This window comes from Cryptotermes secundus, unplaced genomic scaffold (genome assembly GCF_002891405.2).
Source record: "Cryptotermes secundus unplaced genomic scaffold, Csec_1.0 scaffold166, whole genome shotgun sequence".
In the NCBI taxonomy this organism is placed as follows: Eukaryota; Metazoa; Arthropoda; class Insecta; order Blattodea; family Kalotermitidae; genus Cryptotermes; species Cryptotermes secundus.
The window spans coordinates 947564-961382 of record NW_019720562.1 but is presented as its reverse complement, the minus strand read 5'-3'; the positions used below and the strand labels follow the sequence as shown (position 1 = coordinate 961382).

The following is a 13819-nucleotide window of genomic DNA, read 5'->3' as shown; positions in this document are numbered from 1 at the left end:
ACCACCCGCCCAACAAGCATGCCATGCTTCCCATACTGGTACCAGGGCTACAGCTCTGTGTGATTAAGACAGCCTTCATGAGGAGTTGGTACTCCTTGGGGACTCTTTCAGGCAAAATGACTACACCGACAGCAAAAATGTCTGGAAAGCCCTCATTATTCTATGCTAACGTGGCGGCACTGTTATGAAGGAGCGTAATGGGCCATTCAACGCCCACAATTAGCCATGCGACTTTAGAGAAACTCGGAAGAAGTTGGATTCGGCATACAATGCGTTTAAATGTTGTTATCAATACGGAAACAAAATCCGGACTAACCATTCAGCAGACGTGATGGCAATGTCCCTCGGTTGAAAACAGCAAACTACCTACTCGAATAGAGACGTTTATACAAGCACTGTAGGGTATGCGGTAGCGTAGTTGGTTGAGGCACTAAGCTACAAGCCGGATGGTCGCGGGTTCGATTCCCGATGATCTAATTGGATTGTTTAATTCACCTAATCCTTCCAGCTGCACTATGGCACCGAGGTCGACTCACCTTCTAACAGAAATGAGTACCAAAAATCATCCCGCAGTCTAAAGGGAGGCTGGCGTGTAAAGCTGGCCTCACCGCCATCTGTGACCCTTTCGTGCAGAAAATGTGGGAGCCTCGACCTCTCACCATCCTATGGGCCTCCACGGCCTGTCCCAGGGATAGCTTTACCTTTTCTTTTATGCAAGCACTGTGATACTAGCTTTCAGAAACTCGCATGTGCGGACACTGTTTATGTTACTGTGTTCTTACGATCGCAAAGAGCATCTTCCACTTCCTTGCCCCCCGTCTTTCACTTTAAATTCCTCTGGCGCAAATCGCGGCAAATTTATCTGGCTCTCGCTATAACAGCTGAATTACGTACCGTGCATACCGTATCAAGAACATCAGTCTGTGATTCATGGTTGGTCATCAGACTCAATCTTCACAACTACAAATCTTTAATTACAGAAACTTAATCACTAGCGTCATCAGCTTCAGTAGATGCATCACTGGAACCACTATCGAAATCACCGAACTAAATTACCAACTGTTCCACCAAAGTTTCGTTTCCCAAGATTAACTTTCAAGGAGGATATACTCGAAGTTATATGTTTCATCGACATGTAAAGTTGTCCCTGTGCTTAATTAAGCGCCTCGCACTGAGACATCTGGGGGAGTGGAGACAGAGTTCCACACATTAACCTCGACACAAGTGATCAGCTTCTTATCTCTGGAAAACAGCCCCCATATCCACCATATAGGAGGCTGAGTGGGCCCCAGAACCGGTCTTGGAGCTGTGGAGAAGAAAGCATTTCTTGCCTCTGCCGGAAATCTAACTCTGTCGGTCCCCATCCCATAGCCAGTGGCTACACCGACTGAGCAACAAGCAACTAAATTTCATCTCACCTAATTCGCCAGATTTCTCTACTGAATCCCTGATACCGCAAGACTTTTCTTACGCTTGTGTAACCAACCATCTTTGTTGTTTATGGAGCCCCGGAACCATCTTCTCAAGCTCGGTAGATATCGTGTAGTCTGTCGAACTACACACAGATCAAAATCAAGTCCAGTAACATATTCTTTTTTGGAATACGTGTTTTGTTTGATGTACGCAAGGAAACTGAACTCCTCGCTTCAGACTTCTCTTGTCACTTTCTTGTTTAACAGTTCTTAAAGTGCGCCCGTAACAACTATAGTTATGCTGAAACTTTTCCACAAGAATAGATAATACACAATTATATTGTAAAATTATGTTGGGCACTGTCCACAGTCTTTGGTACATTTAAATTATAAAACATTTAAGACGCTGTATCGGAAAATTCGTGTAATTTAAATATGCCGAAGGCGACATGCAATGTCCAACGTAATTTAATAATGAAATATGGACCTTTATCAGAAACCTTTAGATAATCTTCGTCCATTGTTTAAGTTGTACACAATTCCTCTTGTTCAATGATGCAAAATTTTACTAATCAATTTTATTAAAATGGGAGGCATATCTATAGCGAGAACTATCTTTAAACCATTAGCGCCCTATTGGGACGTGTACAATCCTGTACAGAAATGAGTACCAGGAATTAATTAAAATTTTTCCTGGGGAGTAAAGCGCGGCCAGCGCGTAAGGCTGACAACCTTACCGCCATCTTTGAGCCGATTGTCTAGATAATGTGGGACCCTCGACGTCTCACAACCCCATGGGCCTTCACGGCCCGTTACAGGGATATACTTTACTTACTTTACTTTTACAATCGTGTACTGTATCAAAAACAAATCAAGACAATTCAAAGAAATTGTATCTGAATTTAATAATACACCCATTATTAAGTATTTCAGAGTAAAATTATTACTAATAACATTAATAAAATGGTTTAGTAATCATTTTTACAATAATAACACGCTACAGTACTGCGTACAAAAACAGGGTTCGAATTCTACAACGAACTAAACTCAATGTCATGTCATTACAGCCGTACATCTCTATAAGCGTTTTCGGTTACGGGTAGTTTTTGTTTATAAAAATGCAACGCTTGCGAGACGCACAGCTAGTGAATGTTGCTTTCCTCGTAACCATAGAACACTTTACGAACCACCAGATGTAGTAATCAAAACAACTCTCAACATAATGCAGAAATTGAGGCCCTCACAGAGGTGGTTATGAAGAGTTCTATGTTTCTGGGATATAACGCCGTGTAGTCCGTCGAAAGTCAACAGACGTTTCGGAGGAACGCGTGGCCTTCATCTTCAGAATCGATGAATAAGCCGAGCAAGAAACGAGCGTGAAAGCAGATGGTAAGCAGAACAATCGGCTTTACGAAATTGCAGATGGAAGACAGCAGGTTATCTTGTCTCCTACCGGTTCGCTCGGTATGTGTGACAGCCAGTGGGTACGGGCGAGCCAAAGGGAACTGAATTTATGTCTTCCATTTCTTCCTGTTTCCTATATAATCCGAAATTTCGGCATGCCGACTGCTGTTTGTCTTGTGCTTCACATTCGTTTCTTGCTCGGCTTAGTCTTCGAATCAGAAGGTGGAGGCGGCATGGTCCTATGAAACGTCGGTTGACTTTCAACGAACTACAAATTATATCCCACCTCTTAGACCGTTCCATTTAGAAACCAGACAATTCACATTATATGGCTATCTATATTTTTTTTTTTTTTTTTTTGGAGAGGGATAACGCAGTCGGTGTAGCGGCGGGCTACGGACTGGACGGCCCGGGTTCGATTCCCGGCAGTCCAAGATTTTCCTCTTTTCCACAGCGCCAAGACCGGCTCTGGGGCACATCCAGTCTATCCAATGGGTACCGAGGATAAAGCGGCCGGGGCGTGAAGCTGACCACTCTCCTCCATTTAGTGTCCAGGTCAAGAATGATGGAGCTATTCCTCACTCCCCACATGTCTTCATGGCATAGTGCCTAATTATACAGTTTTTAATCTAGCTCTTTTACAATTTATCTTACTATTGGAAACAATTGCCATCTCACTTAGTAGGCGCTCCTAGTTCTCACAATCCAGTCATATCAGAACATTCAATGCTGAAAAAATATACAAAATACTTACTATATGATTCTGACGATGGTGTATAACACACTGATATGTTGGGTTTTTGGACTTTATCCATCGTCCTGGTTTTTAAGATAACAAATAAAAACACGACGTTTCGGAAACTGGATCTGTTTCCGTCCTCAGGTGAAGGAAAACACCTATTCAGTTGGGACCGAAAAGAGATCCGCAACAGACGGCACAGTGCGTCTATAGCATTCCCTGTGAATGTGGCAGAAGCTACATTGGCGAAACAGGCAGACCTCTGGCCGTGCGGCTCCGGGAACATATGCATAACCTAAAAGAAGGTCTTCTAGAAAAATCTAAACTAGCCCAACATGCCTATGAAGAGGGACATAGGGTAGGCTGGGATGACGCTAAGATTTTGGATATTGAAAGCCACATCAGGTATAGGAAATACAAGGAAGCGGCCCATATGGCATGCTCGGCCAACCCAATTAGCCAACCCAGTTTGGACTTTTCTCCCATTTGGATCCCCATTATCACCAATGAAGTCACCAATTCACATAGAAGATCTGTATGACGTGATATATGCTTTTATTTATTTCTATTAAGTTCTAAATTAGATAGACGTGATTTACTCCACTGTTGACGCTAGTTACACACTATTAGTTTTTTTGTTACTAGTTCTTCTTTCTATTCCATGCCGTGGGGTCATGGACCTGGTTATGAGTTTAGTTTCGTGGCAAAATTTCTACAGATCTATCTATCCTGGTTCCACGCTTGTAAGTGTTTGCTACAATTTGTTATGAATATTTTTCTTATTAGCTCTCATGGACTTAGCCTGGTCTCAGGTTTTTATAATCTTCATGTTTTGTGACATCGGTTTGTCCAGTGATTGAGGCTAGCTCTTTTTAACGGACCCAACTGAATAGGTGTTTTCCTTCACTTGAGGACGGAAACAGATCCAGTTTCCGAAACGTCGTGTTTTTACTTGTTATCTCAAAAACCAGGACGATGGATAAAGTCCAAAAACCCAACATATCAATACAAAATACTTGTTTGAATATCTTCTAAATAAGCATTTTTCATGACAATTACAACTGCTGACGACTGAGAGACAATTGATAGATCCACCTAGCAGCAAAATTAGGACTAGCTGCGTGCAGCGCCTATCGGCACATTGTGTTACCATAATTTCACACAGCATCTTTACGACTTTATTTTACTGAGAGACTTTACAGCAGTCAAAATCTCACGACTGCAAGCAAAACATGGCACGGCGTTTTGCCATTGGAACTTCGTACACTATATCATCAAAGAAAACAAATAAGTACAAACATGAATACCGCTGGAGGAATTCTGACATGTAACTGCTCTTATCATTTTGTATGCCACAGTTTAACTTTCGTATATTACCATTTTCAAACTACGCATTAAATTTTTCGTTCACGCTGGTGGTTCCCGGGCATAACCAACTCCTCGTTTACAAGTGTCTGAATGAATTATTCTCGTGACCTATATCTGGCGGTTGCAGCTTTTGTAATGGATTGCTGAATGCACAAACAAGTAGTGTGTCCTCATCTTGGTTCATTGCCCTCACAGCATCTGGAGTGTGGAATTAAGTAACAGCATTGCTTGGTCAAATTTTGTGTTAAAATTTTACTCAAAATTATCTTGGTCAAATTTAATATTTAGTTTTCTAAACAGCCAACTGTAGTTTCCAAGCGGTCTAACGGGCCCCATACACACACAGTTTGGCCTCCCGTTCGGCCTGCACAGTTGAATACTGAAAGGCAAAACTGATGTGTGTGGTGCGGCCGGCCGGCCAATCGTTTGGACTGTTGGACTGTAGCAAACCCGTCAGTCCGTCAGTTCTACCTGCAGGACGTAGCACGTGACGTGTGTGACTCAGCAATATAGGCTGGAAGACCGTGACTGTGGCGTGAAGCCTGCCGGTTTATCTGCTCGTGTATGGGACTGTTGGTCTGTAGGAAACCCGTCAGTCCGTCAGTTCTACCTGCAGGACGTAGCACGTGACGTGTGGGACTCAGCAATATAGGCTGGAAGACTGTGACTGTGGCATGAAGCCTGCCGGTTTATCTGCGCATGTATGGGGAAGGAAAGGGAGAGGGCAAACTGTGAAAGTTTTGCCTGTAAGGTCGATCGGAAGGCCAAACTGTGTGTATGGGGGCCTAAGGTACAAAAGTCTTCGTATATTTCTATATATACAGACTGGATGTCGAGGGCCGGCTGCAAGACCTTCTCGGTCGCCGGATCTAACTCCTATAGATTGTTTGCCTTTGGGGACACCTGAAGAAGCAAGTTTATGCAGTACCCCCATTCCCAAAGACTATAGACGACCGAGTGGCAAGGCTTCAAGCAGCTGTGATAGCAGTCGATGCAAAGATGTTAAAGTGTTCGTGAATGCTGTGCAGGGCACTGCCGTCTGCCTTAAAATGGGAATACCTATTGCAATTACAAGGTGCCCATTTGATAGCTTCCGCCACTTGACTGTCACGTACATGTTGAAAACTAATGCCACAGGACATTGTATGATATTTTAGTCATTTTTACAAGGAATTACACTATGGACAGACTCCATATTTATATACAGAGACCTGCACATTCCGGTGGCAGTAAATTTTTGTTTTAACAATTATCGATAATACTAGCCTCCGAAACCATTACGGTGTGTTCGGACGATCGCTGCTCATTGTTCAACATACAAGTTATGAACTGTTTAATTATCCCAAACTTCCGTGCCACAGTTCAAACGGCTAGCACCCGGCTTCCCACCGCGGCGGCCCGGGTTCAATCCACACTCAGGTCATGTTTGATTTGTCGTGGAAAAATGACACTGCAACAGTTTTTCTCCGAGTACTTCGGTTTTATCTGTCACCTCTAATTCCAGCGCCTGCTCCACATTCATTAAACACCATATCATAGGCGCAACATAGCCTCGACACTGTCGGCGTCGTGAAACAACGAATTTAAGAGCACTATCTCGGAAATCTGGAAAAATGGTCAAGAAACTGTTAAAATGTATATTCTACACAAAGCATTTCACTTTTTCTGTATATTATTTTGCGCTATAACCAATTAATATTCGGCTAGTTATGCATGCGGGCTTGTGTGTAAAGTGTATGCTATATTTGTACAGTTAAGAGGATAGGCATGTATAAACACATTTTATTAATCACCCCAACATCACATTTATACAAGAAGTTCTAGGAAGATATAATCGTCCACTTTCCTTCCGCTGTAATTTAAGTACCTGATACGATCCAGAAATAACACTTTAGTGTGTACGAGTAAAAAAAAAAGTAGAGCTATCCCTGTAACAGACCGTGAGGGCCCACTGGGGTGTGAGACGTCGATGCTCCCACATTTTCCCTAGACAACCGGCTCACAGATAGCGGTAAGGTTGTCAGCCTTACGCGCCGGCCGCCCTTCACCCCTCAGGAAGTTCCCTAGTACTCATTTCTATTAGAAGCTGAGTCGAACCTAGGGCCATAGTGCGGCTGGAAGGATTAGGTAATTTGGAAAAATCGACCTCACCAGGACTTCCGGCTTGTAGCATAGTGCCCCAGTATGTATGCGTAATGAAGTCAATAAAACAATACAATTTTGGACGCTGTGGCGTTAGTATTACCTATGGGACTGATTTACGAAGTACACTGTTGAAGTGGGTTCAGGTGGCATGATATACATACCAAGTCTCATAATGATTGGTTCAGGCTCTCAGTAATAATATTATTACCTGAACATTTTGAGAGGCTGTAATATTGGTTTTAGTATTCCAAGGGATTTATGAAGTTCGCCGTTGAGATGGCCTCAGTGGCCATGGTTTCGTGTAAATTGCTAATTGTTTTGCCTCAGCAATCTGAAAGACTGTAATGTTGCTATTACTGATGGGAGGGATTTATGACGTACGCCTCAAGCGGGTTCAGATGGCATGATATGCGCACCAAGTTCCATTAACGATATGTTAAGGCATGTAAGTAACATGACGGTCATAATCGCAATGTGAGGATGTAATGTTGGTATTACTGATCAAATTTGAGAGACTGTAATGTTGGTTTTACTGGTGGAGGAATTTATTAAGTGCGCCGTTGAAATGCCTTCACGCGGCATGATATACCTACTAAGTTTCATGAAGATCGATATAGGCGTACAAGCGATATTAGATTTTTGCCTCAGCAATTCGAATGGCTGTAATTTTGGTATTCCCGATGGCAGGAATTATGAATTATGCCGTTCAGATTGGCTCCGGTGACATGACACACACAAAAATTCGTAAATATTGGTACAGGCGTTCAAACGGTTTTTTTTATTGCTAGTGGGGTGGAACTATTACTGGTCAAGTGGGATTTGTGGTGGACAAAGTGGCGTCGGGGTGGGTTTTCTCCGAGTACTCCATTCCACCAATTTCTCCATCATCATAATCACACAATAGGCCAATCAGTGGCCGCCGTGCCGAGTGGGCCCAGTTGGACTCCACCCCCCACTAAGCGAATTAAAAAAGAAAAGAAAAAGAAGGATAGGGCTACTTCTGTTTTCTCACCGTTCAATGGTTCTCGAGCTGCTGCGTGAGTACAGACAGACAGGCGGACGGTGCCAATTTAAGGACCCTCTTCTGCAGGGTAGCGAACGCTTCTAAGAGGATCGTATCAGTGTAACAAGACTTGTAGGTTCCTTCCAGTCCAGAGCTGAGAAGACTAACAGGGTTGACACAGGAAATCAGATGCTATTCTTACAATGACACAACACTTTCCTTGCACTCGGGGCGTATTATTTCGATTTTTGACATAAGAACACTTACCTGAGCTGCACCAGGTTATTTTTCACAGTCCCTTCAATGAAGGTAACCCCACTAAAACAGACACTAAAGCTTTCTTCCGCATCACTTGTTATCACCTCACCATATCCCATTCAACGCCTCATAATTTATGCACTTGAAACAAAATCTAATAATCTATAATTCCGTGCGTTTAGCCATGTCAGGAAATTTAAGGCACTTTAGGATGAAACTGAGGCCATACTCAGTATACAGCATGAAAAATTACACGGGTTTTAATCCTGAAGTAACATTTTGAGGGGTTTCTTAACAACTGACCATCTTATAAACGGCAAGCCGTAGTGGGGGATGGAAGAGAAAAACAATCCTTTGCTTTCAACAGTGTGTGCCAGGCGAAGAACACTGCACCCGTTCCCACATAGGACACAGGTGCCCAAAATGCATACGAGAAAACTGTACCCACTATATCTTGTACCCAAGAAAATTACAACTGAATAAAAATGTTTATTTCTGCTCGCCTTTTACTCAAACAAAAGAATTGTTGACAAAATTTTCAACGCGGGACCAATAAAGTACACAGGATACTCATTAAACCACAAGAAAAGAGAAAATGATAAGCACATAAATATTTTTACTTTAGTACAGCATAAAAAGTTGCAAATTATTCAATCTGTGATAACAAAATGGTTACAAGAAAATTATTTTCTAAACCGTGAAGAAATAAACGGAGGGGCCTTTAAGTTCATTTTTCTATTTCAGTGTCTTTAAATACGGATATTTTAGAATCTGTACGGCCATACTGTTCCTCGGAAATATGTGTAAAACAAATATCGACGCATTTAGTCGGAGGAATAAAAGTGAGAACAATTTATATTAACCATCTTTTCCGCACAGAAAAGCTGTGGGCGAGTTAGCGCCAAAGTATCTACGCTATCTTAAGCTGGTATGGAGAAACTGAAAGACGTCCAAGATGTTCATTTTTACACGCGTGTTTCATGTAACGTTTAAATTAATTAATAAACATTAGCTAGCAGGTACTTCACAAATATGTTCACCCTGTAAAACATGAGTAGACGAAAAAGATGGCGTACATCAACGTAACTTTAGCACCCTTTTCCATAATAGAATGCAATTAAAATAGCCACAGAAGGCTTAAAACCATGTACATATACACATTCTCTAAACTGCGGGTCGATAAATAAAAGATTGCTTCTTTAATTTTTATCCACAACTTTCAGTAAATAATGAAATTATGTTATTATATTCACCACTAAGTGCTGCATGTAAATTTTAGTTTATATATCATGCTAATATATACTGGGAAAAATATACTCATATTTGTATCACTCCGATCTTTCAAAATCTCACACGGTAATTAAAAATTAGAGTTATTCGCATTTATGTGAATCACGCTCAGAAACACTCAGAATTAAATGGAACATTGAATCTCTCGAACCATCGACTCGAGCAGGTGGTGAGTTTCTTAAATTGGCCCACGTACAAATAATGGTAGCTCGTCACTGTAGGGCCTGTACCGACTAATACTGATTACAGAAAATGCAAATAAGTCAAGCCTAAACAAATCTGCTGATAATACCTTCAAAACCCCAAATATATCTTTTAACCAACAGGCAAAACTTTGCTCCTTACAGTCTGTATCATAACATTACTCCTGTAAAAATAGTTAGGATATCTAAGTGAGGATCTCATTGTACACCCCGCCATTGGTGGCTAATGCCTCTGTAGTGCCTTCGAATAAAGCATGGGTTATTTCTGACCAAGCCTTTCAAATTCACCACTGCTGAACATCCACTCACCTCGTTTCACTGCACATGACCTCTCAGTTAAAACACTGTCATATAATAATTATTAAATAAATAAAAATAAAAATCATTAAGTTTAATAAATCACATGACTGAAATAGTGTGTCTCAAATATTTTTGTCGCCTACTTTCGAAAGTTAGCTATGTTCTCCCATTTTGATGAAACTTTAATTTAACCGATAAATTTATGACACTAAATATAAAATTTCGTCCAAACCCATTCAAAGGTGATCTACGTATTACAAACTGGGTGCACAAGAATAAATAAAACTAATGTACGGGCATTCCTTGCAAACAAGCACTTCAAATTCCAGGTAACTCAAGAGTAAAGGCTATATAAGGTAAAGATGTTCCTGTGCTTAATTAATTAAACACCCTATCATAAAGGCGTACAGAGAAGTGGAGGTATATCTCCACCTTGCCACTAGAGGATGGGTAGCTTCTTACCCCGGCCGCTTTAAGCCCGGGGAAAACAGTCCCCGTACTCATTGTATAGGAGGCTGGGTGGGCCTCAGGGCCGATCTGAACGCGGTGGGGAAGAGAAAAATCTCTAGTCCCTGCCGGAAATCGAACTCTGGCCATCAGCCAGTCGCTATACCGACTGAGCTGTCCCGGCCGGTCCCAGTTACTGTGTAAAGTATATAATGTCGTAAAATGTAAAATTCCTTCATAATATCGTTTTCAATACGAGTGGTAAGTCCACATCCCCGCAGTGAACAATGCTGTACGTAATACAACACACAAAAATATCATATGAAACTTTTACACTCGAATAGTTTAATTTTCCCACGCTCTTTTTTTTTTATACTTTCCTAACCAAGTTTATCTCCCACACATAACAATTGTTTTGATGTTGCGCTATAGTTAAACATTAAGATAAACCAATGTGAGAGTTCAAAAGAAATAACTGGTTCTGGTACAATTAATTTATTCACAAGAACTTCATATAAACTGCATTCCTTTGACAACACTCACATACCTCTTATTCTCTGCACCGACCTTCGTCAAACTCGCATGAGGACTGAAAGTTGGAGAGTTACTGTGTCTTCACTGCTGTTACTAGTATCATACTCCCTCCCCACCTACACAGCAATCAGCCGAAGTGTAAGAATGGTGGAAACTTTTCCTGTCAAACAATGTCCGAGTACGGTTCCGTGTCTATAAACAAATTCCTAACTATCAGAATATCTCATTCAATTAGGCAGCCACAGGCGCTGAACTTGTCCAAGGGAGTCGGCTTAATAAATGGAATGGCAACTTCATTTAATTGTTCCCATCTTCACAAACGCAGTTATACTCGGTTGCACCAGCGATGGATTCCATAATAAGTAAGAAAGTATGATTTCGGTTCTTTGAACGACTGTAATCTCTTTCAAAATCACATTTTTTGAGGGCAGTAGAGCAGCGGCGCTTTTCTTTACAGTTGCAGTACAGTACTTGTTTAATTTCTTAGCTACTTGAGCCGATTTCTTAAGTGTCGACCGGGAACGAGAGAAAATATGCCGGATTTATTATTTTTTTCGCTTAACGTAACTCGCGGCACAAAAATTTGTATCAATTTGTGAAAACTATAATGCGTATGATAATACTGGTTCATTTGCTCCTTCTTGACTTACATTCAGGTTACTTTGCCTCGAAACTGAATAAGGGCAATTATGGAAGTAAATTAATTGTATTAAAATATGTTATTGTTGTGACTTATTCAAGCTAAGATTAAAGTACATATCAACGTATTACTGATTCTTATTGTTATTAATAGCACTGTTGCTGTTGTAGTCTTCGAAATCGTTAAAAGAAGCTTATAAAAAGTTAAACAGTTCCGTCCAGTGTAATTAATATCTGACAATGTATTCCACCTTGTGCTTAAATTGTACATACATTAAAGCGCCATCCGCTATCTTTGCGACCCTCGCTCTACAATACTAAAGGAAGGAAATTGAGCTTTGCTGTGGCTTTATCTCTGATTTGCACCCTAACAGCTTCCGGCGAGGCGCCTTGCTTCCGGTTAATAGTGGGTGGCACGATAAAAGAAAATTCAAGCTGCCATAAAGTATCGCTGTCGCTTCATATAAGTTTTACGAACATGCTACAGACACCTATCAAGAATTCCAAAGTGAAAACTGTCAACCATTAACACAAAAAAATTGTTATAAACTGAGACTGAAGACTGACCTGTATTAAACCTAAGACTGGCAAAGTTCCCCTCAAAGACGCATTTTAAGGTACTGTCCCAGCACTTCACTGGAGCAACTGAGGAAAACGACAATAAATTTACGATAGCTGATACCATGGCCGAGATTCGCATTACCTAGCTTCGGAATGCCAAGCTGGACAGTTTGTCCTCAAGGGCCTTGCATATATACATCTACTGTTGACAGAACTACTCACGTTATCATACACAGCTCAAAACAGAGTCCATACCCACATTGGTAAACAATCTATGCTTATTAACATGTCAACATTAAAAAATGGCGACTCTGTCGGTGCACTGTATATTACAACTGCGGAAAACAACAGAGCATAACAGTAGCAACTTTCTCTCTCTCTCTCTCTATATATATATATATATATATATATACACACACACTATATAGAGCTGTTCCTGTCATGCATCCTTGTATGTATGTATGTATATAAGGAGCCGGGATAGCATAGTCGGTGTACCGACTGGCTACGGGCTGGATGACCGAGGGGTTGGAGTTCCGAGTCCCAGTACGGTCAAGAATTTTATCTTCTCCACATCTTCCAGACCGCCTCTGGGGTTCACCCTACCTTCCATCCAATGGGTACCAGGGGTTCTTTTCCCCGAGGGTAAAGCGACCTGGACATTAAGCTGACCACTCTCCTCCAGCTAGTTCCAAGATCAACAAAATGTGTATCTATACATCCACTCCTCCATACGCCTTCACGGCATAATGCTTAATTACTTAAGCACAGGTACCTTATCTTTTTTATATTTATACATACTCTACATATATATATAATGCTGCAATGAAAAAATATAATTATATCCAGTCTGTACTTTAATAATTGCCAGTTGTAACTTGATAGGTGAGCTGAAAACTTCATGGAGGTAGGCCTAGGCCCACTGGGTCTGTAGTGCCAAGGAAAAAAAAAACTTGGATAAACTTGACTTTCATAGTTCTCTCTTTTTAAGTATTTATGTTCTATTTGAATTGGACCCTGATGCAAGTGATTTTATTTTTGTAATTGATTTCTTTTATGAATTGCATTCATTACACTGAAAGGCACTGAATACAGTACTTGAATTCGTTAAAGGTTTAATGAATAATGAAATATTATTTTATAAAAGTGTACATTGTAGAGTCTGTATTTGTGACATGACGCCTGAAAGCCAGAATAGTTAATTGCTAGGCAACTGCTTGGTAAACATATTCCCAAAGAAGAAAACACACTATAGAACAGAAGGGATTTCTGTGGTCCACATCACACTCGTTGGTACACAATGATGTGGTAAACACATTTCTGCATCAGTGAAATCAACACGCAACAACATATGAAGCAGTGTCTTCTGTGGAGACCACCCCCACATCACTGTACCACTCCATTTGAATTTTGCCAAACAGTAGTTAGAAGTGTGAAACTTGTTATTAAACCAACATCCAGTAATTTGAAAACATATCATCACATTTATGTGGTGACTATACGAGATAGTATAGGG

At 41.0% G+C, this 13819-nt stretch overlaps 1 protein-coding gene across 2 annotated transcripts in view; it reads right to left on the bottom strand.

The window, feature by feature from the left end:
• LOC111868186 (laminin subunit beta-1) overlaps positions 1 to 11188 on the bottom strand; it is a 113362-nt gene extending 102174 nt beyond the window's left edge. For both annotated transcript variants that reach the window (XM_023858624.2, XM_023858631.2), the window contains exon 1: positions 11117 to 11188. The gene's annotated coding sequence lies outside the window, so the exon portion shown is untranslated. The remainder of the gene's footprint in view (positions 1 to 11116) is intronic.
• Between the last annotated feature and the right edge of the window lie 2631 nt (positions 11189 to 13819).